Genomic DNA, 22,698 nt, shown 5'->3' on the forward strand with positions numbered 1-22,698 from the left:
GCTCATATATAAATATGTTCATAGACATCTACTGAGCTACTGGAGTATGCCAAGCCCCTAGCGGTTTGCTAAAAGACAATTCACTGCAGAAAATTGAGTGTAACATGGTGGGACTATCCAGCTGCCTATAGTCTAGAATATAATATGAAGATTGCTCTTGTGGGCACAAAAATACCAGGCTGGTATAGAGAGGACACTGGGCTAGATGGAGCATGTGCCAATAAACAAGCTAATCAGACCCAAGTGCTATAAGGAACTTTCAGCAACCACAGAAAAGTCTGGGAATTCTATGAGTGGAAAGAAGCAGCCTTTTTACAGATTGCTCAGAATCAGACTCTGCTGCCCCAGAAAAGATTCAGGGTACTCACAGCACTATTGACAAAGCCTTCTCAGATGAAATCAGATGGGTCTGTCTCTCTGTCTCTCTCTCTGCCCCTCTCTCTCTCTCTCTCTCTGTCTCTGTCTCTGCCTCTCTGCCTCCCTCCCTCCCTCCCTCTCTCCCTCTCTCCCTCTCTCCCTCTCTCCCTCTCTCTCCCTCTCTCCCTCTCTCTCCCTCTCTCCCTCTCTCCCTCTCTCCCTCTCTCCCTCTCTCCCTCTCTCCCTCTCTCCCTCTCTCTCCCTCTCTCCCTCTCTCTCTCTCTTCTGCCCTTCTCATCTACTCTTAAGGATCCTTGTGATTATATTGGGCTCACTTCACCTCACCAATACTATTTTATTTCTTTCTTTCTTAATTTGCCAGTCCTTCATGGGATTTGAACTCGGGGCCTGGGCACTGTCCCTGAGCTTCTTTGTGCTCAAGGCTAACTCTCTAGCACTTCAGCCACAGTACCACCTTCAGCTTTTCCTGAGTATATTTTTGAAGATAAAGGTCTCACAGACTTTCCTGCCAGGGTTGGTTTCTAACCACAATCTTCAAATCTCAGCCTCTCAAGTAACTAAGATTACAGATATGCACCACCACTTGCTGATTAGCAAATTTAATTCCTCCTCTCCTGTAAATCAACACATTCACAAGTTCCAGAGTATGTTCATTGTTTTTCTCATGCCTGTCTCATGCCTGTTTGACAGAAACAACTGAAAGGAGAAAATATTTATTTTGGTTCTTGGTTTCAAAGATTTCATTCTATCATAGTAGGAAGGGTAGAAATGAAGAACACACATCATGGCAGACAGGAAACAGAGAAAACGAGTACAGAAAGGGAACAGTCACACCTATTTCCTCCAGAGATATCTTACCCCTGAACGTTTCCAGGATCTCCCCAAATAATGTCATCAGCCAGAGTCCAAGCATTCAGCTTGTATGCTGGGATGAGAAAACATTTCATATTCAAGTCTTAACACAAGAAGTAGTTTGAGTATCTTTGTAGTCCATTACTCCCATCCAGTATATCGCAGCCTGAGGGCTCTACACTATATAAATTATGGACAACTCAGATTGAGACCTTGGTGGATTACTTCCTTGCCTGCAGCCTTTTCTGGAATCAGACCTAGGGTTGTTTGGTTTTTTGTTGTTTTTTTTTGTCCATCAGACAATAGGATGCATCTACCAATTTACACTTTCCACCCTCATCCTGACCTCTGAAGGCAGGCTTCCCTGAGAAATAGGGTAGCATGGGCAGAAGGACCTTGGGGAACTGAGAACTTCAGACACTATAGGTAAAAGATGGTCCATCTGAAGGTCATCTTCGCCTCTCAGAGCTCCTTACATTCAGATTAAGGCTCATTTACAGACAGGGTCTGTACTGGATTCATTTCTAGATTCCCTTCCTGATCCTTCTCTTCCCATAGGGATGGGCTTACTTTAGACCACTACAAGAGTCAGTGCCAAAATTCCCCGGAGACTTTTGTCCCTTGTGGGATAATTCTAAAGCATGAAGTATTTCACCCAGGTGATATCCATGGAACTGATTGAGCCCGGTTGCCTCAGGCATAATCTTGGTCACGCCTGAAACAGATGACTAACTTGATTAGGTGATTGATGCCTGGTGATTGATGATTAGGTAGGAAGGTGTTGGGTGCTTGACACCTTATCTGAGTCATTCCCCTTCCCATTTCATTGGTGCTTCCTGGTGATCCTTCCAGATAAGCTACTTGTGCCTAAACTCTCATCTCAGAGTCTGCTCCTGGAACAGCCACACTGAGACAAGCCCTGTAGACTGGTTTATGTGTCTAACCAGCAGGGTTATGCCACGATGGCCACATGTGTTACATACTTTCAAACTCTAGGGGGACCAGTCTCATAGCCCATGATGCAAACAATGTCTCTAGCAGAGAGAACACATGGCAGGCCCTAAGAACAGCTGGTATCTCCGGCCCTCTGTCAGTTCATTCTAGGATGAAACTCTCCTTTCTCCACTCCCACCATATGGAAAGAAAAAGCACATTATAGCTGAAAAATCTTCCCTGAAAGCTGGAGCAGGTTTAATCCCCTCCCTTCCTCCCCCTCCTCCTCTTCCTCATCCTACCCCTGCCCTACCCTTTTCCAGATGTTCCTATTTAGTCATAGTGAGAGCTGAGCAGTGGATGAACAGCGTGACTTTGCCTGAACACCCTTCACAATCGATTGCACTGTGGCAGCTGGGCATGCTCCCAGATGGGGAGAGCTCTGTGCAGACAGCGATTACGTGTGGGAAACCAGAGAGCCTTAGGGATCAGACACAGCGATGGCTGGCGCCTCCACCATTGTCTCTCAGCTTCAATTAGCAGCCCTGGAAATTGGAAGAGCTCTCTGAGTTTTGACATGTCTCCCACAGACACCAGTTTAGCCTCACCTGGGGAAACAGCCCGTCTAAGGGATGGGAGGCAGCTCTAGCAGTGGACATCTGGACACTTCTAATAAGGCCAGCCCAGGATGGGAGCTCAGCTAATTGCTCAAATCAGCCGTGATGTCTGGCTTCCAGCTGCCATGTCTGGCAGCACCATTTGGATGTCTTGAGTTTACTGTAAGACTGGGACTGAGAGACCCTCAGGAATGGAGAATGTCAGCTAAGGTTCATGCTGAAGCAATTAAAGGGACATTTGTTGCAGGTGAAGAATGGTGAGATAGTAAAATAAAAATATCACAGCTTGCTGTCATCTTACCAGGAAACCCTTAGTCCTCAGCCAAGACAGACCATTCCAGGAATACTAAGCAAGTGGCGCATAACTGCAGAAGTACAGGAAAGCTAGCAAACATCCTGGGACCTGTGCTAGCAGCCTAGGTTTTCAAGATGCAAATTAACTAGATAATTAGCCTCGTTTCTGAACAAATACAGGGCTCTACTTACCACTCCATATGCAGACCCTATTTACCTTGAAGCTAAGGAAATGTAAGCTTCAGAACTCATTTAATCTAGGCCAGTTTCAAGACCCAGGTGAAAAAGTTCTAGCAATGTCTCAGGTGGTAGATTTTATTTTGCAGAAAGATTTTAAAGAAAAGTTATTTTTACTTCCATCCATTAAGGTTGCCATACCTTTTCTTTCCATTCAAAGTTTCCTTTAATATCCTACGGTCAGGTAATAAGGGTTTGTGAGGACTTTTGCAAAAAGAGAATACACTTAGTTTTGCATTGGTGGGTTATATTTAGATGGCTCAGTTCTTCTGTTTATAGTTTTCGTTGTCCCATTATAGAAAGGACTTCCAGAAATAGCCTTCCTACCCACTGGAATGACTCATCCAGTGTCATAACATAAAGGTAACAGGCCACAGGGCCTACTCTGACATAAATACATCTTATCATACCAGATCCATATTTCCCGTATGGAAAAAACAGGGCTTGAAATACAAAAATTAGACTACTGCATGGAAAGTGATTCATTCACAGAAACCTATATGCAGAAGATCCCATTCTCATCAATACTTAGAAGTGTTAACAGTTCTGTGTAATACTATCTGACGAATGTAACTGTAACCTCTCTATACATTATCCTGACAATAAAAATAATTAATGTCCATGAAATCAAAACAAAATTACTGTGGTAGCAACAAGGCAACTATAATGCAAAACTGTATGATAGTTTCACAAATGGAAGTTCCTTTTAAAGAGAGACACACCAAATAAGAATAATGAATAGAATCTTAGGTTGCTTTATAGTTCAATCTTAAAAGAGAAGAAAGCTATATAAACATATGGAAAAAATATTTTAATTTACAAACTAAACTAGTTTACAATTAATAAATTTGGGGGCCAGGAATTCGGCCCAGTGGTCTAGAGTGTTTGCCTCGCATGCATGAAGAGCTGGGTTCGATTCCTTGGTACCACATACATGAAAAAGGCAGAAGCAGTGCGGTGGCTCAAGTGGTAGGGCGGTAGCGCTGAGAAAGCCTGAAGGCAATGCTCGGGCCCTAAGTTCAAGGCTCAGGACTGGCCAAAAAAATTTTAAAAAATGGTAATCTCCCACAAAAAAATTAAACATAAGAGATCTAGAAGTATTGCTTCAGATGGTAGAGCACCTGAGTAGCTAGCACAAGGTCCAACTCAATTCCCAAGGCCACATATATACACACATACATATAATTTAAAACATAACTGTGACGTATAGGGTCCACCAACTCTACTTCCAGGTATATTCAAAAGATTTGGTGGTAAGATCTCAAAGAAATAATTCATAAATTCATATACTTATTTTTATAGCAGTATTATTTACTACATCCAAGAAGTAGAACACCATAAAACCACTGGCCTATCCGAGTTCATTACTATACTAGTCACAATAGCCCAATTGTGGAAACAGCCCTGGTGCCCTACAATAGATGAGCTGTGCAAAAAAAAATGTGCTGCTTATACTCAATGGAACTTTTCTCATTCATCTAAATAATCTTATATAATTTGCTGGGAAGTAGATAGACCTAGAACAAATCATGTGAAGTGAGGTAAGAACAGCTCAGAAAGAAAATGGCTCATGTTTCCTCTCATTTGTATAAACTAGATCTAAAATATATTGGGGCATAAAGCATTACACAGGACACTGGGTACTCACACACAAACAGTGAGAAGTGAGGATGCTCTTATGGTAGGAACCCAAGGGCAAAACGCCTCCAAACACTCTCATGGAAACAAGGGGGTGGGAGGTTGTTGTTGGTGGTGGTAATGGTATTTGTTTTGATTTTTGCTTTTGATTTGTTTTGTTTATTCTTTTTTCTGTCTTTTGATGGGGGAAGGTAAAAGGGAAGCACAGAATTGGAGGGAGGAAGGGTAAAAAAGATACTATGTAGAAAGTAAACAATGCAACTTGTAGGCACAGGAGGAAGAAGGAGGGGGCCTAGGAGAAAGCCAAGGAAAAGATGACATAAAAAAGAATCATCCAGAAAGAATGACATTGCCCAATTTGTAAGGAAATGGAAAGACTTAGAAAAAATAATATTAAGTGAAGTAAGCCAGACCCAAAGGAACATAGGCTCCATGGTTTCCCTCATTTGTAACAATTAGTACACATCTAGGGTTCTCCTAACAGAGGATCCTAATAGCTCAAAAGCTATATACATATGGCCATATAGGATGAGGCGAAGTGAAATGAACTCCAGGATATGGAAACAAGAGGTTTACATTTGTGATTGTTGTTCTTAATGTACTATGTGAAGCTATTTCTTTTCTCTTCTTTTCCCCTTATGGTTTATCTCATGTTGTTGGTATATCGGTATGTGGTACCTGGTATATTGTATATATGTTCATTTGAAAAAGGGAAGATAAGGAAAAAACAAGATGAGTGGGAGGGGGTGTGGGAGGGAAAGTGAGAGAAAAACATGGAAAGGGGCAACAATGTTCAAGAAGTAATGTACCCGCTACCTAATGAATGTAACTGTAACCCCTCTGTACATCACACCAACAATAAAATAAAAGATAAAAAAGAATCATCCTCATTACCTAGATTATGAAACAGTAATCCCTCTGTATATTTTAACAATAACAATAAAACAATATTTTAAAAAGTAGACCAAACCACATGCCCATCAACATATGAATAATACATTAAATGTAGCATCAAATAGAATATTATTTATAATTAAAAAGGACAGAATCTTGACATGAATAAACATGTATAAACTGTATTATGCTAAGCATAAAGCACACCCAGATGAAACCACTGATACTGTATGGTACCATGTATATGAGACACCTAGAGCAAGCAAAGTCACAGGGACCTAAAGTAGAATGGAAAGTAACAGGGCCTGGGAGAGAGGCAAGTAAGAGTTCTCAGTGTTATAAAAAGAGACTTTTGCAGTTTGATTTGTACAATAATGTGAATACTATTCATCTAGTTAAGATAGTAAATTTTCTGTTATATATATTTTATCTTTTAAACTTTAAAGGAGAAACACTAGAAACGCCTTAACTTATGAGAAAAATAATTATAACATTTTAAAATTTAGTGTTTGATTGTTATCTAATCTATTGTATATATGCTTATTTGGTTATTTGAAATAGGATAGGGAAGGGGGGAAAACAAGATGAGGGGCGGGTGTGGGGGGAGGGAAATGGGGACCAAGACGTGAGAAATGATATCAATGTTTGTGAAATAATGTACCTTCTATCTGGTGAATATAATGTAACTCCTCTAATAATTACAATAAAATAGATGAAAAAAACTAACAATACAAAAATTTAGGGTTTGATCATATAATTTGATCATGACATTGACAATAAGAAATTATGAGCTTTGAAGAAAACGTCCTAAGGGATCAATAATTTTAAAAACTAAATTTCTAGCAACAAAGAGGAAAAATGAATTGTCTTTTTCTCACTGTAAAAATGTCACTGAATTATCAACATATAAAAAGACTAGTAAAAGAATATATTACCAAACATATAGAAAAGGCATTATAGAAGTGATCCATTAATGAAGTAAAAAAAAAAATCTATCTTGATTTTCGGGGTTATAGTTACATTTGTCAGGTAATAGGTGCATTACTTCTTGCACATGGATACCCCTCCTTATGTTTTATCACTGTTTCCTTCCCCCCTACCCTCTCCCAATCATCTTGTTTTCCCCCCTTCCCTTCCCTATTTCAAATAAATAAATGTATATACAATATACCAGGTCTATCTTAAATTTTTATGTTTTGTGATATTGTTTTATAAGCATATTTGAATTTGTCAGTTTTGCTGTGATTTCTTTTCTCACTCTAATTTCAGTACTCACTTTTGTATGAAATGTTGAATTATATTTTCTTAAAGAGAGTGTTCAATTGCACGAACATAAGACCAGGGCTTTTATTTGTCCTCCTTCAACTCAGAGTATTCTTGGAGACATATGAACTTCGGTTTGTATCTACTGCTAATAAAGAATTACACCAAGGAAGTGGTGCTATGGCTCAAAGTGGTAGAGCACTAGCCTTGAACAAAGGAGTTCAGGATGATACCCAGGCCCTGAGTTCAAGCCTCATGACCAACAATAACAAACAACAAAAAGATCTACATGGAATAAAGGAAGGGCACAACTGAGACAGTTTGCCTCTATAGCCTCTGCTTTTCTACTTTTAAGTCTGAGATATACAGGAAATCATAAAGAAATCTCCAACACCCCAGAGTCACAAATGAATAAACCAATTCTTATTGAAGTATTTACTTTATCTCTATATTTTTCTCAGGTGTTTTGTCTCATTGTGCTACCTATATTTTGTAGTGGGAGTTGTCCTGAATTGCATAGGGCCACAGGCCAAAAACTTAATATGAGGAACAAGTGAAGGAAGCCTGGTAAACTTAGATCCATTGAGCAAGCAGACATCCATGTGGGATCTTTTGGACAGAAGGACATGTGAGGGTTCTTGGAGGCCTAGTGATCTGATATTGACGAAAGCAATTGCAGCCAAACTACTCTCCATTCAATTATCTTCTGACCTGCAATAGATTATATATCCAGTAGATTTCAGCATGATCCATGCCAATGGTTCCCCAGGAAATAACAGGGAACAGTACACTGAAACTCATTCATTCAAGAGACGATCGCACCGAAGCTGACTCAAGAACAGATCCTAAAAACACGAGGGAAGGGGATGAGTGAGAATGCTGAAAGGGGATGCACTGTGTTCCTGAACTGCTTTGTTAAACAGCAACTCCTTTGTACAACCACTTAAAGATCATTTTTAAAACATATAAGATGATGATAAGCTAAATGAACCCCAGAGTATGGAAACAAGAGTTTTGCCTTTATGTTTGCTGTTCTTAACCTACTGTGCAAAGTTATTTCCTTTCGCGTGTTCCCTCTCTCTCTCTCTCTCTCTCTCTCTCTCTCTCTCTCTCTCTCTCTCTCTCTCTCTCTCTCTCTCTCTCTCTCTGTCTCTCTCTCTCTCTGTCTCTCTCTCTCTCACCTTATGGTTTATCTCATGTTGTTACTGTATCTTACTTAGGTACCTGGTATATTGTATATACATTTATCTGTTTATTTGAAATAGGGAAGGAAAAGGGGAAAATCAAAAATCAAGATGACTGGGAGGACGTGGGAGGGAAACTGGGAGAAAAAACATTGGAAGGGGTATCAGTGTTCAAGAAGTCATGTCCCCACTACCAGATGAATATAACTGTAAACCTCTATACCTCACCCCAACAATAAAATACAATCTTAAATTCTCAGTATTTCAGAAGTTGTTGCATATTGAGATAGGAGGGCTGAGAGAAAAATGGTGCCAGGAATAGGAAAGTTGAGTTCCTTTTTCACAAAAGTAGAAATTGAGAAACTTGTAACACATTCAGAGAGAGATTCCAAGTAGAGTTTTGGTTACACAAGTCTGGAGCTCAGAGAAGAAGCCTAGTGTCCAGTGATAAGTATGAGGGCATGTAAGTCCATGAGAATAGATTGTATCATCTAGAGAAAGGATCTAAAGACCAAAAGGGTAAAGAGGGAAAGAATATGAAGTTGATAGGACTCGAGCATTTCATATATGAATGAAGAAGCTGGAAAAAACAGAAGATAATGTGCTGCTGGGTGCAGTAGCTCACACCTGTAACCCTAGCTACTCAGGAGGCTAAGATCTGAAGATCAAGGTTCAAAGCCAGCCTGAGCACAAAAAAGGACCTGAGACTCCTATCTCTAAATAAACTCTAGAAAACGGGAAGCGGGGCTTAGCTCAAGGGTAGGGCTGTAGCCTTGAGTTGAAGAGCTCAGGGACAGTGCCCAGGCACCCACAAAAAAAAAAAAAAAAAAAAAAGATAATGAGGTGAACGTAACCTACGAAGAAAGTGACTAAAAAAAGACTGTGTGGTTCACTAGGCTAAATTTTGCTGATACAAATCTTAGTTTCTGCCTCTGTGTTAACGGGCACCCTATGTGAATAAAGGTATTTACTCTGCAGTGTCCAGGGTCAAAAGGACTTATCTATACATTAACAAGCTAGAAAGGAAGGGCTTTCCCTTTCTAACTGGACAGAAATCACAGAAGAAAGGAAAGGTAAACACTAATGCAGTGATCCTCCCCTAGACAAGTGAGCAGTAAAATTGTAGCAAAGTCAGGACTCTAGGGTGGATTTTATTATGAATTCAGGACCCACGCACTCTAAGGTGGCTTTTACTATCTATTTGAAGAACCAGGAAACTTTTATCAGTGAATCCAATATCCATCCTAACCTGTTCTCAGACGGAGAAAATTCATGTTACTGTTGACCAGAGATGTGAGCACAAATTCCAAGTTATAGAAACTTCTTCATTATCTATCCATGGAATCCAACACCAATCACATCCGTGGAATTCTGTTAACTTCCCCATTCTCTTTGGAAAGAGGGCGATTGGCCCCATATCGTGTTTCACAGTGGAGTACTGACCCAGTACTTCTACCAGTGAATTCACACGAAGTTGGAGATCCAATTGTGTCTTCCCAACTCCATATTCAGTAATTTCATGCTGGTAACTTGAAATGAGCCATAGTGAGTGTATTTACACCATGTAAATTGGCCAAGACTGAGAGCTGGATGTTGACAACTTCTAACCCACCACAGGGGGCTCCTGCAAGCTGCAACATGCTAAGCCTTAAAAAGGAAAGAAAGCTTTTGCTTTGCAAAAACACAAATTACCTTGCATGTAAATTCCCAGTGTACATCAGAGAAGTACTCAGAGAAGTCTTCCTATAAAGAAATCTACTTTGCTTTTTATATGACAAAGAGATTTTCAAACTTTGATGGCAATGAAATCTTCCTGTGTTTGCAAAACCTTTATCACTATCATGTACAGTCTGTGCTATTTTGGACTTTGCTTTTTCAAATCGAAGTGTTAGTATTGAAATATAGATGGAAATGGGCCCTAACAGCTACGCTGCTCATTCCCATGGCTATTTTGAGAGGTGTGTGGATGATGGATGCTTGCAGCCATTCTTGTGACTGCTAAAAGACACTCATTATTTATGACTTGAGTTCTGGGTGGTGATTGTTGTCATTAATAATGATGGTTTAGCCTGAAGGCTAGGGAGGTGGCAGGTCTGGAGTCTCTCTCACTTAGCCTGACATTCCTATGATACAGGAGTTGGGACTGTAAAGCTCAAAGCACTTAGGCCAGCACTGGGAATGCTCAATTTCAAATTCTTTCCTCATTCAAGGGCAGACACTTGGGGGCCTAGGGCAGAAATCTCACTCTAACTGTGGAAAGCACTGCCGACTAATAGCTTGAATGGAGAAGTTTCTGGGGACCCAGCAAAACAGAACAACTGTGTTCATTAAGAACTCCAGGAAGTAGCCATGGGGTCTTGTCCACAGACAACTTGGCAGGACACAAAGTATTTTACCAAAAGGAATCTCACAGCTGGAAGGAGCAGGTGCCGCTAGAGCAGAGCATGTGCACAACTGGAGAGAGATTAGGGCAGGAAGGAAATTGGATTTTCCCAAGTTCCAGAGGGGAGGAGTGCAGTAGGATGAGGATGGGGGTGGGGGGTGAAGAGGGAAAGTAAAAAAAAAGGTGGAAGTTGATTCAGGGCTTGAAATCGGTATCTGTAACCTGCAAAGGGCTGTCGCTCTGCATTTTAACAATTTAACAGGCAAAAAGCCTTGGCATTAACTGAAGCCATTCTTATACACAGAGGGAAATTACCAGTGCCCAACAGTGCAAACTAAACCAAAGAAAAAGTTTTCACAACCTTCTTTCTCTTAGAAGCAATATCTGTTGCCAAGAGAAATGTTTCACTGCTATTTACCCCTCTGCACTCTCCTCCTTCCACTCTGGACCCTGGGTCAGATTCCAGCACTGGCCCTGCTACCCTGCAGCTCTCAAATGATGGTCAGAGAGTGGCAAGTTCTCCACGGGGCAAACAAGGGCACTGCCAGAAATTTGCAAGCATCATAGCCTTTCTCTAGAGATGGAGAGAGTGGGAGGTAGCCACTACATTTTCAGAAGACAATGAAGTCTGGCCCTGATCTCATTACATTCAATCTGGGGCAATGTTTCCTTGCTCACTAGCTCTAACCCTGGCCATTTATAAATAGCATTTTTTTTTTGCCAGTCCTGGGCTTGAGCTCAGGGCCTGAGCACTGTCCTTGGACTTTTTCAAGGCTAGAGCTCTACCACTTGAGCCTCAGCACCACTTCTGCTTTTTTCTATGTATATGGTACTGAGGAATCGAACCCGGGTCTTCATGCATGCTAGGCAAGCACTTTAACCACTAGGCCAAACTCCCGGCCATAAATAGCATTTTTACTTGTCCAAATACGGTTCCTAAAAAATAAGTTCAACTAACTATGATAGGATGATATAATCTTAAAAATCAATACAAGGTCATGAAATCTGAGATGAAGACCTGAGCTTTCCCAGAAAGGTAAGGTGCCTCATCCATTTGCTTGAGGCCACAACACTCCCTAAAATCTGAGTGACCCAAGCTGTTAATTTTCTCCTGGACATCAATCCCTTCAGATAGAACAACATAGAATATTCTAAGAAAAGATTAGGTCATTGTATTCAAACATGATAGAAACTGCACTATAAAAAAAAACCTATTATTCCTGTTCAGTCTTTAAGCAGTATTTGGAATTTTTAATTCTCATATGTATTCTTGTATTTAATCCTCAAAATAACCCTGTAAGTCAGGTGATAGTATTATCTTCATTTTCCGGCAAAAGAAACTGAGGTGCAAAGAGCTTGAAGAAAGTAGAGCCCAGGTCACACAGCCAGTAAGCAAATCTGTGTGACTCTAAATCTCTTGCTCCCATTCCTACCCCTTGCCATAATCCTGTAGAAGGAGGGAGCCCAGGAATGCACTCTTCAGGGTTCACAATCCAGAGACCTGTACAGGCAACAGCTTAAAGATGTAGATGTTCCTCCTCTTTCCATTATCCTTAATGTTAACTCTTTGTGCTTATAGACTCTATTTTAACCAGTTCCCTTGTTTCTACATATAGAATGGACTCTCCTCCATACTAAAATCTAACCCAGAAGCCAGACTGCTGAAATTACTTACTAAGATAAATAGAAATGTACAAAAAGTACAGCCTCAATGCCCAGCCTCTTTCTAATCCTTTCTTCCCTTTCTCATGATCATGCCCAAAAGTACAGCCACCACCATTCCTGGAGTTGAAGGAGGACAGCAATGTTAGAGAAGTATACTCAGAGAATATTTTTTGAACTGATTATTCTCTAGTCAAGTCTGCCATATCTATCATATCATTCATCTTCCTTTCACAGGCTTTTAGGCCCAACTACTCTCCTTCTTTTTGTCTGACCCCTTTTTAGTGAGAGCCAGAAATGAGTTCAACACACCAAATAGAGATAAAGACACGTTCAAGGTCCTGCAAAAGATCACAGTTAGCCTTTTCTCCTGTGCTCATCTTTATATTGCCTCAGTCTTGCTGAATTGCTGTTGTGTCTTTTCACTCTCTCATCCAAGAACCTCCTTCAATGATTGCTGACTGGTTCTAAGATCAACTCCATATGTCATAATGCCAAATCATTTGGATACTATTCACACAGCAAATGCATGAATGTAATACAGATGGATGGATGGATGGATCTCATATCAAAATTCTGGAAGCTTGGAAGTACAAAATCAAAAGGCTAGTAGGTCGGATTTTCTCTGAGGCTTGTTCTGTAGCTTGCAAAAAGTATCTATTGCTATTTCTTTCCACCAACATTTTCCCTGAACATCTTTCTCCCTGTGTCTCTGTATGTCTAAATATCTTCTTCATAGAAAGACATGAAATAGATTAGGGGAAACCCAGCCACCTAACCTCATTTAGCCTTAGCTATCTCTTTAAAGGTCTAATCCTCCAATACAAACTCCTTCTGAGCTACTAGGAGATAGGACTTGACCATATGAATGGGTTGAAGATGCAGTTCAGCCTATAGAACTTGGCTAGGAGGAAATTCAGGCTGCAAATGGAACTGGTCAGCTGATCTTGCTCAAGGTAGAAAACTTTCAAGGTACTGTCAATGGAACCATAAAAGTTCTTATAAGTAAAATAAGGAATCAGCTTTGAAGTGATTCTGTATGAAAAAGACTTAAGCCACCATTGCTGTATTTCAGATGGAAGGGGCCATGAGCCAAGGAATGTAGACAGCTGGAAAAGCCCAGAAGATTTCCACTACAGCTTCAAAAAAGAATGCAACACCTTTGCTTTAGCCAGCTGACATAATTTCAAACTCTGGCCTCCAGAACTGTAAGATAATAAATTTGTGTTATTTTAAGCTACTATGTTTGTGCAATTTCTTATAATAGCCATAGAAAACTAATATGTCAGGAATACGAAAAATTAAGATAAATTACTGGCAAAAGGCACGTTACTCAGTAAAAGATAGTTGAGTAATTAGCTAGTCATCTGGTTAATAAAATTGCATTTTCTATGCTGTGTCATTCATTACAATGAAGTCCAGATGGATTAGAAAACCTCAACAATGTACATATTAAAGTACTGAAAGCAAATATGAGAGAATGTGTTTATGACTTTGGAATAGGGAAGGAAAAAGATTTTCAAAAATTAATAATGCTTACAATACTAAAATAGAAAACATTTGCATTCAAAAAACATCATAAGCTAAATCAAAAGACATACAAAACCTGGTAGAAACATATTTGCAACATACATTTTTAATGTTTTTGCTTTTTCTTCTTAATAATGACTATGAATTTATTTTACTAATTTTTTTAAAAAGAAATGATGGAAAGAATCTTCTCTATTATTCTCTTCTCTTCTCAAAAATGGATTAAAATAGCAAACCTCTGTAAATCCAAAAATCACCATTAGCGCCCAGGCTGTTTTATTAACATATAGACCAAATCTGATGATGTGCATGTGTTGGGAATATAGATGAATGTACAAACTTGGGAGTCATGTATTGAAACTGCAGGATCAGAAAATGGAAAGACTTTGGATCTCTGAATTATTGCCTAGGAGGGAGTCACCCTGTGATAAAAAAACATCCATATTAAGCTTTATACAAGCTAGAAAAAAAATCTTCTATTGTATCTGAGCCCATCTCTACTTTCACACTTACTTATTTGTTTCAGTAGCTAGTATTACCTTAACTAGCTTAAAAGCCAAACTAGTTGGGGAGGGGGGCTGGCAGATTTCTTGGTCTAACACTTCTTCAACAACCTAGTTGCACCACTTACTAAGCTAATAAGCTCAGCTACAAACACATCCTCCTGTTCTTGGCTTTTATGAGTCCCAGAGCTGACCTCTGAAAACACGTTTCTACTTTGCCTACTGGTTCCTCATTAAGCTCTGACACTAGGAAGCACTAGAGGGAGACTGTAAAACTAGAAGGAAGAAGGTACTTACTTCTTCCTGTCTACTTCCGGTCTACTTCCTGTTCCTATTCTCTTCTTTCTGTTTCTAGTAGGGTCACCAAGTCACCAAGTCACCCCACCACTGTCACCTCTAAGATCTGAGTTTTTGATCCTCCTCTGGAATTTTGAGGTTATAATACGAACATAATACTAACATCTTGATTTTTTTCTTCTTTTCATCTCTAAGGGAGGAAACTGCTTCCTGTAGCTGCTATCTGAGCTGTGTTGGTGTTCTCTCCCTTTTCATAGTTAGTCCCTAGTTAACAAGTCATATGACTAAAGTACCCATATTAGAAAATATACTAGTTAATGTGTCTCATGGATGGGCTTGCCTAGGATGTCCTAATCTTCCAAGTGGTACAAAAATGCAAGATCAGTCAGAGGCCACCTTTGTCTTCCTCCACCAAACACCCCTGCTTTCTTTACCTTTCACTCACACCAGCACAAGAAGCAAACCACAAAATCTGTCTTGCCTCCTTCTGGCATTCAAAAGACATCACCTAAGGGCTACTATCCAGACATGGAAGAACCCAGCAGAGCATGCCCTGTCCCTGTGCCCAAAATAACATCACTTAGAGAGCAACATGCTGAAGCATGACCTCAAATCTAAGGCAGGGCATGGAGACCATAAGAACAACTTGCTTCTGCTGCTCCTTGAGAAAAGAGGGAACTACTCTGAGAAGCTCCTAAAAGGCCAGGTTTTATTTTTTATGTATCTGTCCCAAGGCACAGGACTCTGAGGACACAGATGTGAATTTGTTTCTACACAGAATAAAAATATATATTTTAGAAAATATGTATTTGCATCCTTTCATTTCGGCTTATACATATAGAGATTAAGTCAGCCTATGTGCTAGATTAGAATGCACTGGATTGTGATAAAGATGCCTCTTCTGTGAAGCCCACCCTATTCCCCCCGTATGAGCTGCCTCTTATCCCCTATCCTGTGCCTCTACTGTCCTTGGTGTTCCCATTTCAGCCCTCCCTATATACAGATGCAATGTTTCTGTTTACTTGTCTGCCTTCTAGTATAGTATTCTTACTTAAAGTGAAAAGGCACTGAGACTTTTATTACTTCTTCTCCAGGCTTGGTACATAGTGAGTATTCAAGGGAATAGACCCCAGCCTAAGGGGATAACTTTCCCACCAAAAGGAATTACAGCTCTAGGTATATGAATCCTAAGAGACAGTTGAATAAATAGCATGGTATCTTAGCATTGCACAGGATTGTCACAGTTCCATCCCTCCAATAAAACTCCAAAGAAGCCGGGTACTGGTGGCTCACACCTGTAATCCTAGATGCTCAGGAGGTTGAAATCTGAGGTTCAAAGCCAGCCTGGCCATGAAAATCTGTTAGATCCTTATCTCCAGTTAACCACCAGAAAACTGGAAGTAGTGCTGTGGATCAAAGTGGTTGAACTGAAGAGTTCAGGGACAGTGCCCAGGATGAGTGTTCAAGCCTTGAATCCCTGATTTAAATACTTCCTGAAATCAGAAGCTCGTTGCCATGACAAAACACAATCATCTTATTGTTAGAATGCTTATAATTGTTCAAATATTCTTTCTAATCATCCTAAATCTTTCTTCTAATACATTTCTTCAGAACCTGCAGGGGACCAACTGTAGCCTTTGGAGAAGACATCACTAAAACACTTCCCATTCATGGCAGAGATTCTGGCCCATTTAAGTACTGGGCCTTCTAACAGTTGTGTACTTCCTGGGAATTCATTCTTTTGTCTCTGGCTACAATTCTGAAAACTATCACAGTCTATTCTGGAATCCAGTCCCCTTCTCTATTTGGGGGTCCTTTGCTAAAACATTCTAATTCTCAGTTCTAATATAAATTCTTTTTTTCTTTAATCCCTATGTCTTGTTTCAGTGAAAAAAAAAAGAAAGAAAGAAAGAAACTTTTGGCCCCTGTCCACTCCACAAAGAGGAAGCAGTTCCTTTCTTTGCCTCCTCCCCCAACCCATGGCCTCAGCAACCCAGCTTTCTCTTTTATGAGCTGATTCATAAGTTCCCAGGGGACAATGCTCTTCCTTAAACCCAGCTACCACCACGTGTGGGCGAGTCTGCAGTATCCTAGTGACCAATAGGACCAGGAAGTCATGGTTCAATGCTCCGTGGCAACATGACCCAGGACACATCCTGAGTTCCTTGTGCCCAGAATAGCACCAGTGGGACAGCCACGTGCAGAAACACCACCTCCACTAGAGAATGGAAGGACGTGAGAAGCAGCAGGTTCCTCCTGGCAGACTATTGCCAACTCCACGCTGGCCAGCCCTGAGCAGGACTGGCCCCCATGCCGTGAGCTTAATTACTTTGCAAGAGGACAGTTTGTAGCTGGACTTCCTCTTTGTTCTCTGAGAAAGCTGGGAGTGGGCAAGGAAACAAAGCAAATTTCTACAGAACATGCAGAGGAGAAGCCATGCTGTGAATCTGGGTCTGGGCCCATGTATGGAGGGGATTAGGTACAACAGGGCACAGAAAACATAGGGATAGGGGTAAAGGGAGCCCCCAAGTGGGCTCCTATTAGACCAAGTCAAAACTGAACTGATTTACAGAAGACAAAAGTGCTTTAAGAGCTTCTGTCCCTTCGGATTCTGGAGTGCCGTCATTCACTCCCTTGAGCTATGGCTTTAAATATCACTATTAGAAGGTTTTTTTTTCTAGGTGGCCTATGTGGTACTTCATGACTATCAGGACATCCTTTAATGTGACACAACAGGGTTGATGGCCACTCACTCTTTGGACTCCCCTTCCTCACCTATCTGAGAAAACATTCCTTTGACAAACTAAGTCTGATGTAAGGTTGAAAGGCTATCAGAATCAGCTAAGAAAGGGGCTGTCGTGTGACTGGGATTCCATGCTGAGAAACCTGAACTACATGCAGGATGCTCCTACAAAACGGTGCAGACTCGCCTGGCTACAGCAGCCAAGAGAGGTTGGGAAAGAGACAGGTAGAGAGTCCAGGAGTGAGCAAAGGAAAGAAAAGCAGCTAAGCACAAGAAGGGACTCCAAGGTATGCCTGCAATCTTGGGATGAAGGACATTTTCATAGTAAATCTAATCCTTGTCTTGACCTTCTCACAGCCTGTGAGCCACACCATATGTTGTTGATGGTTACATAAAATTACTCTCTTCCTTTAGGAGTCTCAAAAGGAAATGTTCTTACCTATGGGTTACCTATATGTCAAGGTGACTCCAAATTAATTCTTGGCCTTCTTCTTCCCACTTTTTCCCCAGAATTTTTAATAAAGGAGAAAGAAACGACACCCAATGTCAAACTTGAACTACAAAGGAGAAATACCTTACAAAAATACTTTAATGTTGTCCTCTCAGCCACACTCAACAACAAGTGTAATTTTATCTCCAAAGGATGACAAACATCTGTCAGATGAGAAAACAGAAGCTAGGGAAATAAAACAGGTTGCCCTGGACCACAAAGCGGGCAATGGTTATTGTACCTTAGACCTAACAGACAACAAAGACAGGGTCACCATAAGCTCTGAGTCCCTTCTCCCAATTGTAACTCACTCCCCTGTCTCCATGTTCCTTTAGCTTCCTGCTTCCTCCAGTCAGAGGATCTAACGTAGTCCTAAACATAAAGAGGAGATTACCTCATACAGCCAACTTAGAAAGGCTAAGATAGCCCTTAGCTCTGGAGTCACATGTATGCTTGAGACCATAAAAAAAGATGTCAGAAGATGAAGAGGATGAGTAGAAATTTTAACCATCTTCCACAAGCCTCAAGGATGCCCTAATTACATGTGCTAAATCTTCTCTGGAGGTCCTTCATAATGCTCATGACCTAACCTCCATAATTATGAGTGATAATACAATTTTCAAATGTGCTACATTCCAAATCTCTGTTTCCCACCTCCCTGCACAACTGTGAATGCTAGAGATGTGTGACTCCATGAGACTCTGTGATAACAACAACCTAAGCTACACTATACACTCATAAACTGTCAGGGCTTCACAAAACCTCGGAGTTCATCCTGCCAGACCATCTTACTTCTACCCTGGGGATGAATAAGACAAAGGACAAAAGTCTCTTCCACATTAGAGCCTGAAAGAAGGTGAACTCAATCTCAGAGGTCACAGTTCTACTCTGAGTACCAGGAGTCAATAGAAGTGACCACCACAAGGAAACCATGACAAGAGCCAGGCACTCGTGTCTCTAGGAAAAAGTCTCTAACCTCCCCCTCCCCAGTGCTGTCAGGCTTCTTCCCACTGCAGTGTGGGCTCTCACTAGATCTTCAGCATTCCCTAGCTTACTCTTCTCCCTTGTTCCTAGAAGGAATACTGAAAGGAGACACTGTGTTGGTGTGAAGAGCACTCAATGACATCACAGTAAGTTCCTGGATAGAGCTGAGTCTCCTAGAGTGAGCTAGGTAAGGCCACTAACTCTGTACAGACCTTTAGGAAAACAAGCAACAATGGAGAGAGCTCCTTGAACACAGGGAGTCTGTTTCTCCATCTCCAGCCAGAGCTTTGTCACCCTACTTCATGGCCCCTACTGCTTTTCCAAGACTGAAGAGTCCTTTGACAGACTTGTGTTTTTTAATGCTTGCTTATGCTCTCAAAAAGGAAAGGAATTAGCAGCTTAGACCAAAAAAAGCTCCTGTCACCCATGTGGGAAGAGCCAAGACCATTTCACCAGTCCCCTATCATTCCAAGGATACAAGAGCCCCTCCAAGTTGGTTTGCAGCTCCCTGGCTTCCACGCCAGGTTGTAAAACAGCTGGCCAATCCTCAGTTGCTTTCAATATGCTTGCTTGAATATCATCTTACTGTGGAGGGGTTATCTGGCACAAGATCTTGCTTCATAGCTCAGAAAAATACCCCGACAGCCACAGAAAGGTAAATACTACAGACACTAAATTCACGCCAGCTAAGCCCACAGCACCACATCCCTTTGCCTGGCAGGGCGGGAATATTCTCAAATGTAAACATTTCCCCTCTCCCTTCTGTTTTCTCTCTATTTTCTTTCTTACAGATTAGGAGATTTCATTTTCATTGTTCCATAGATGGAAAGAGAGTGCTTTTGAGCCAAGGCCAAAGCACTGTGTGTTCCTTATGGTTTGGAAACCATGCAAAACACTCTATCCGCTCTTCCCGCAAACCATCCCACATTCTATCCCAACCCTATGGAGTTCTGTTGGACTCCTGCTGCAGAAACTGTAAGCTTTGGTTTCCCCATCTACCTGGCCATCTGGAGGCAGAGGAAGTCAGTGGAATTATCACCTCCCCAGTGAGCATCACTGGAAACACAAGGCAAGATGGAGAGCTAGGATCCACCTGACAGCCTGCTAGGCTCCCCATTGATTTGATGACCCCCTGACACAGAGTCAGGGTCCTCGATTACCAGGTGGAAACTGAGGATCACTGCACGTATTGTGAAACCTCCCCAGACTCTGCTGGATCTACTGAGCTTCTGGAAGAAGCACAGATAAAAGTTGAGCTCCTATCAAGGAAGTGAATGCAGTCTTTCCCAACAATTTCTCCATGTTTTGTTTTGTTTTGTTTGTTTGTTTGTTTTCTCATCCTACCCCAGATTTCTATCCTGGAAACTATGTCTTCCATGGCCTTCTAGAACCCATCTCAATCCTGCCAATGGGACATTCCTGGAGAGGAATGGAGATTTGTGCTGCGTGTGTGACCATAGCCATGTACATGCAAAACACCAGATCTACCTCAGATAGCCCATCCTCTACCAGCCCGGGGAATGCCATCTCCTCCACTTTCCTCTAGAGTCCTAGGGACTTCTGTAAGAGCCTCTTGATCTGATTTTTTGCTTGAACTCTCTGAGATGAATGCAGTTTCCTGCCAGGCCTCCGTCTTGGTATACCTGGTATTTTCTGTGCAAGTGTAGAGGCAAAATGGCAGGGAGGGAACCCCACAGAAATTATGCTGTGATGAAAAGAAAATACAAAATATATCTAGACCTGCTCTTCCATTCAACATAGCTACCTAGACGAGGAGAACAAGATCCTTGAACCAGCAGCATCAACATCACCTGGGATTTATTCAAAATGTCCTAGTCCATACTCACAAAATCAGAAACACTGGAAGTAGTTCCAGGTATCTTTGCTCTTCAACTTTGGATACTGTGAGTTTCACCAAAACACATTTATTTTTTTAAATTTATTGTAAAGGTGATATATAGAGAGGTGATAGTTTCATAAGTCAGGTGATAAGTATTAGGTACACCTGGAAGAAATGAGTTCTTCCCTTGGCTCTCTCTCCCTTCCCCCTAGAAATCCCCACCTAGCACCTAAATCCCTGGCAACTGGCATGCCTGGGGACAGTGGGAGGTCCCCCAGTCTGAGGTCCCCATCCTCTGAGATCACATCCGCTTTGGCTGTGGCTGCACCCCTCCCCCTATATAATCTCTCGCTTCCCACCATAAGCTCTCTTGCTCTCCCAACTCCATCTTGGGCGGCAGGAGTCTGCTTTTTCCTCACACAGTAAACCTTCTTCTCCTGGAGTTTCCTTTTGGCAGACCTTACAATAAGTACATTTCCTTTTGAACAGTATCATCCCCACCCTCATTATCTCCCAGATTTTCCCCTCCTAGCCTTCTGCCTGCCCCACCAAGTTGTATACTTCATTTCCAACATAGTGTCTAGTGGGTTTCACTGCCAAATTGTTTCATCTTTTGTCCCACTATTTCTGTACTTCCACTTCCCCTCCCCAAATCAGATAAATTTATATGCAAGACAAAGGGTACAGTAACCAAAAACAGTGGCAGAAGGGAATAAACTAAAGAAAAAAGGAAAGAAGAAGGAAAAGTAACTGCAAATAATACAAAAAGAGAAAACCCTCTTGCCTCCATGTCTTGGAGTTCATTTCTATAAGCTTCATTTTATATGATCGATTTCTGTTTCTGTTTCGCTGGCCTAAATGGAGGCAGAAAAGGGCCCAGAGCAAGCAAATTTTCCAAAAATAAAAAATCACAGAAATTGAGTTCCTCCTCCCACCCGCCCCGCACTCCCACTTCCTTTGGCCATCCCAAGCAAATCTTGCATTTATAATTCACATTTATAATCTCAGATGATGGCTTAGTCTAAAAAGGTCACCGTGAAGCTGGGAAGTAGCTCAGTGTTATGTCACTTGCATAGCATGCACAAGTCCCACACCAAGAGGACAGATAGTTTTTGATGCAGCCAGAGGCTGCTGCACACCATGCCAGCTATGGCCTCAGATTCTTTGTGCATAAACACATAATATTAGCCTAGAGTCTTTGTCTTCAAACATAGGAATCAACAGCACCTTTTCTGCAGATACTGCTTGACTGCTGTCTTCTACCTGTTTCAGATGGACTGAAATACCAGGATTTTTTATTAGTTTGTTTTTTTGTGTGTTTTTTTTTCAGGGGAGAGCGCACACGCGGTCCCCCACTACCACAAATTATGCAGTCGAGTTTCTCCAATGTGGAGTAATCGCAGAGGTCAGCGGGTCCCAAGTGCAATGGACGTGCCTTGCCCTGAGATAACCACCTGCATGATCGTGGTGTTTCCCCTGTCAGGTAAGTATTGTTAGTTTGTTTTTATGGTTAGAAAATTTTCTCTGTTCTCTCTGTTCACATGAGGTCCATTCTCACCCTTCTCAAATCAGCTGCTTGAGAACCAGTTTACACTTGTCATGGAAACCTATGGACTCCAGGGGAATTCAGACTTCAGTATAAATCTAACTACCATTATAGCAGCTGCCTGCCCACAACCAGCAACTTCACAGAGCACCTGTTTCCTCCATTTGTAAGATAAGGGGAATACGATCTTTCTTGCAGGCTTAGGTAAAAACTAATGGACATGACCTATGCACTGTGTCTTACTTGAATGAGTGTCAATAAAAAAAGAAATTTTCCCTTTCCACTCCTCTGTGAGAACCTTGATGCTGTGTTTTCTGTGATTAAATGGTATAAATAAGGAAGAATCCAGCTCAGACATCTGTGCTGCTTCTGGGACTGTTGTTATTATCTGGGTATTTTTGTATGATTTACTTAACATATATATATATAT

At 41.3% G+C, this 22,698-nt stretch overlaps 1 non-coding gene across 1 annotated transcript; it reads right to left on the reverse strand.

Annotated features, from left to right (window-relative positions):
* Nucleotides 1-22,049: 22,049 nt before the first annotated feature.
* LOC150048763 (U1 spliceosomal RNA) lies at nucleotides 22,050-22,213 on the reverse strand. Its single transcript, XR_016539179.1, has one exon. It is a non-coding gene; the product is annotated as a U1 spliceosomal RNA (small nuclear RNA).
* Between the last annotated feature and the right edge of the window lie 485 nt (nucleotides 22,214-22,698).

The sequence above is a fragment of the Megascapheus bottae genome, chromosome 21, assembly GCF_031878675.1.
Source record: "Megascapheus bottae isolate mThoBot1 chromosome 21, mThoBot2.hap1, whole genome shotgun sequence".
Classification (NCBI taxonomy): domain Eukaryota; kingdom Metazoa; phylum Chordata; class Mammalia; order Rodentia; family Geomyidae; genus Megascapheus; species Megascapheus bottae.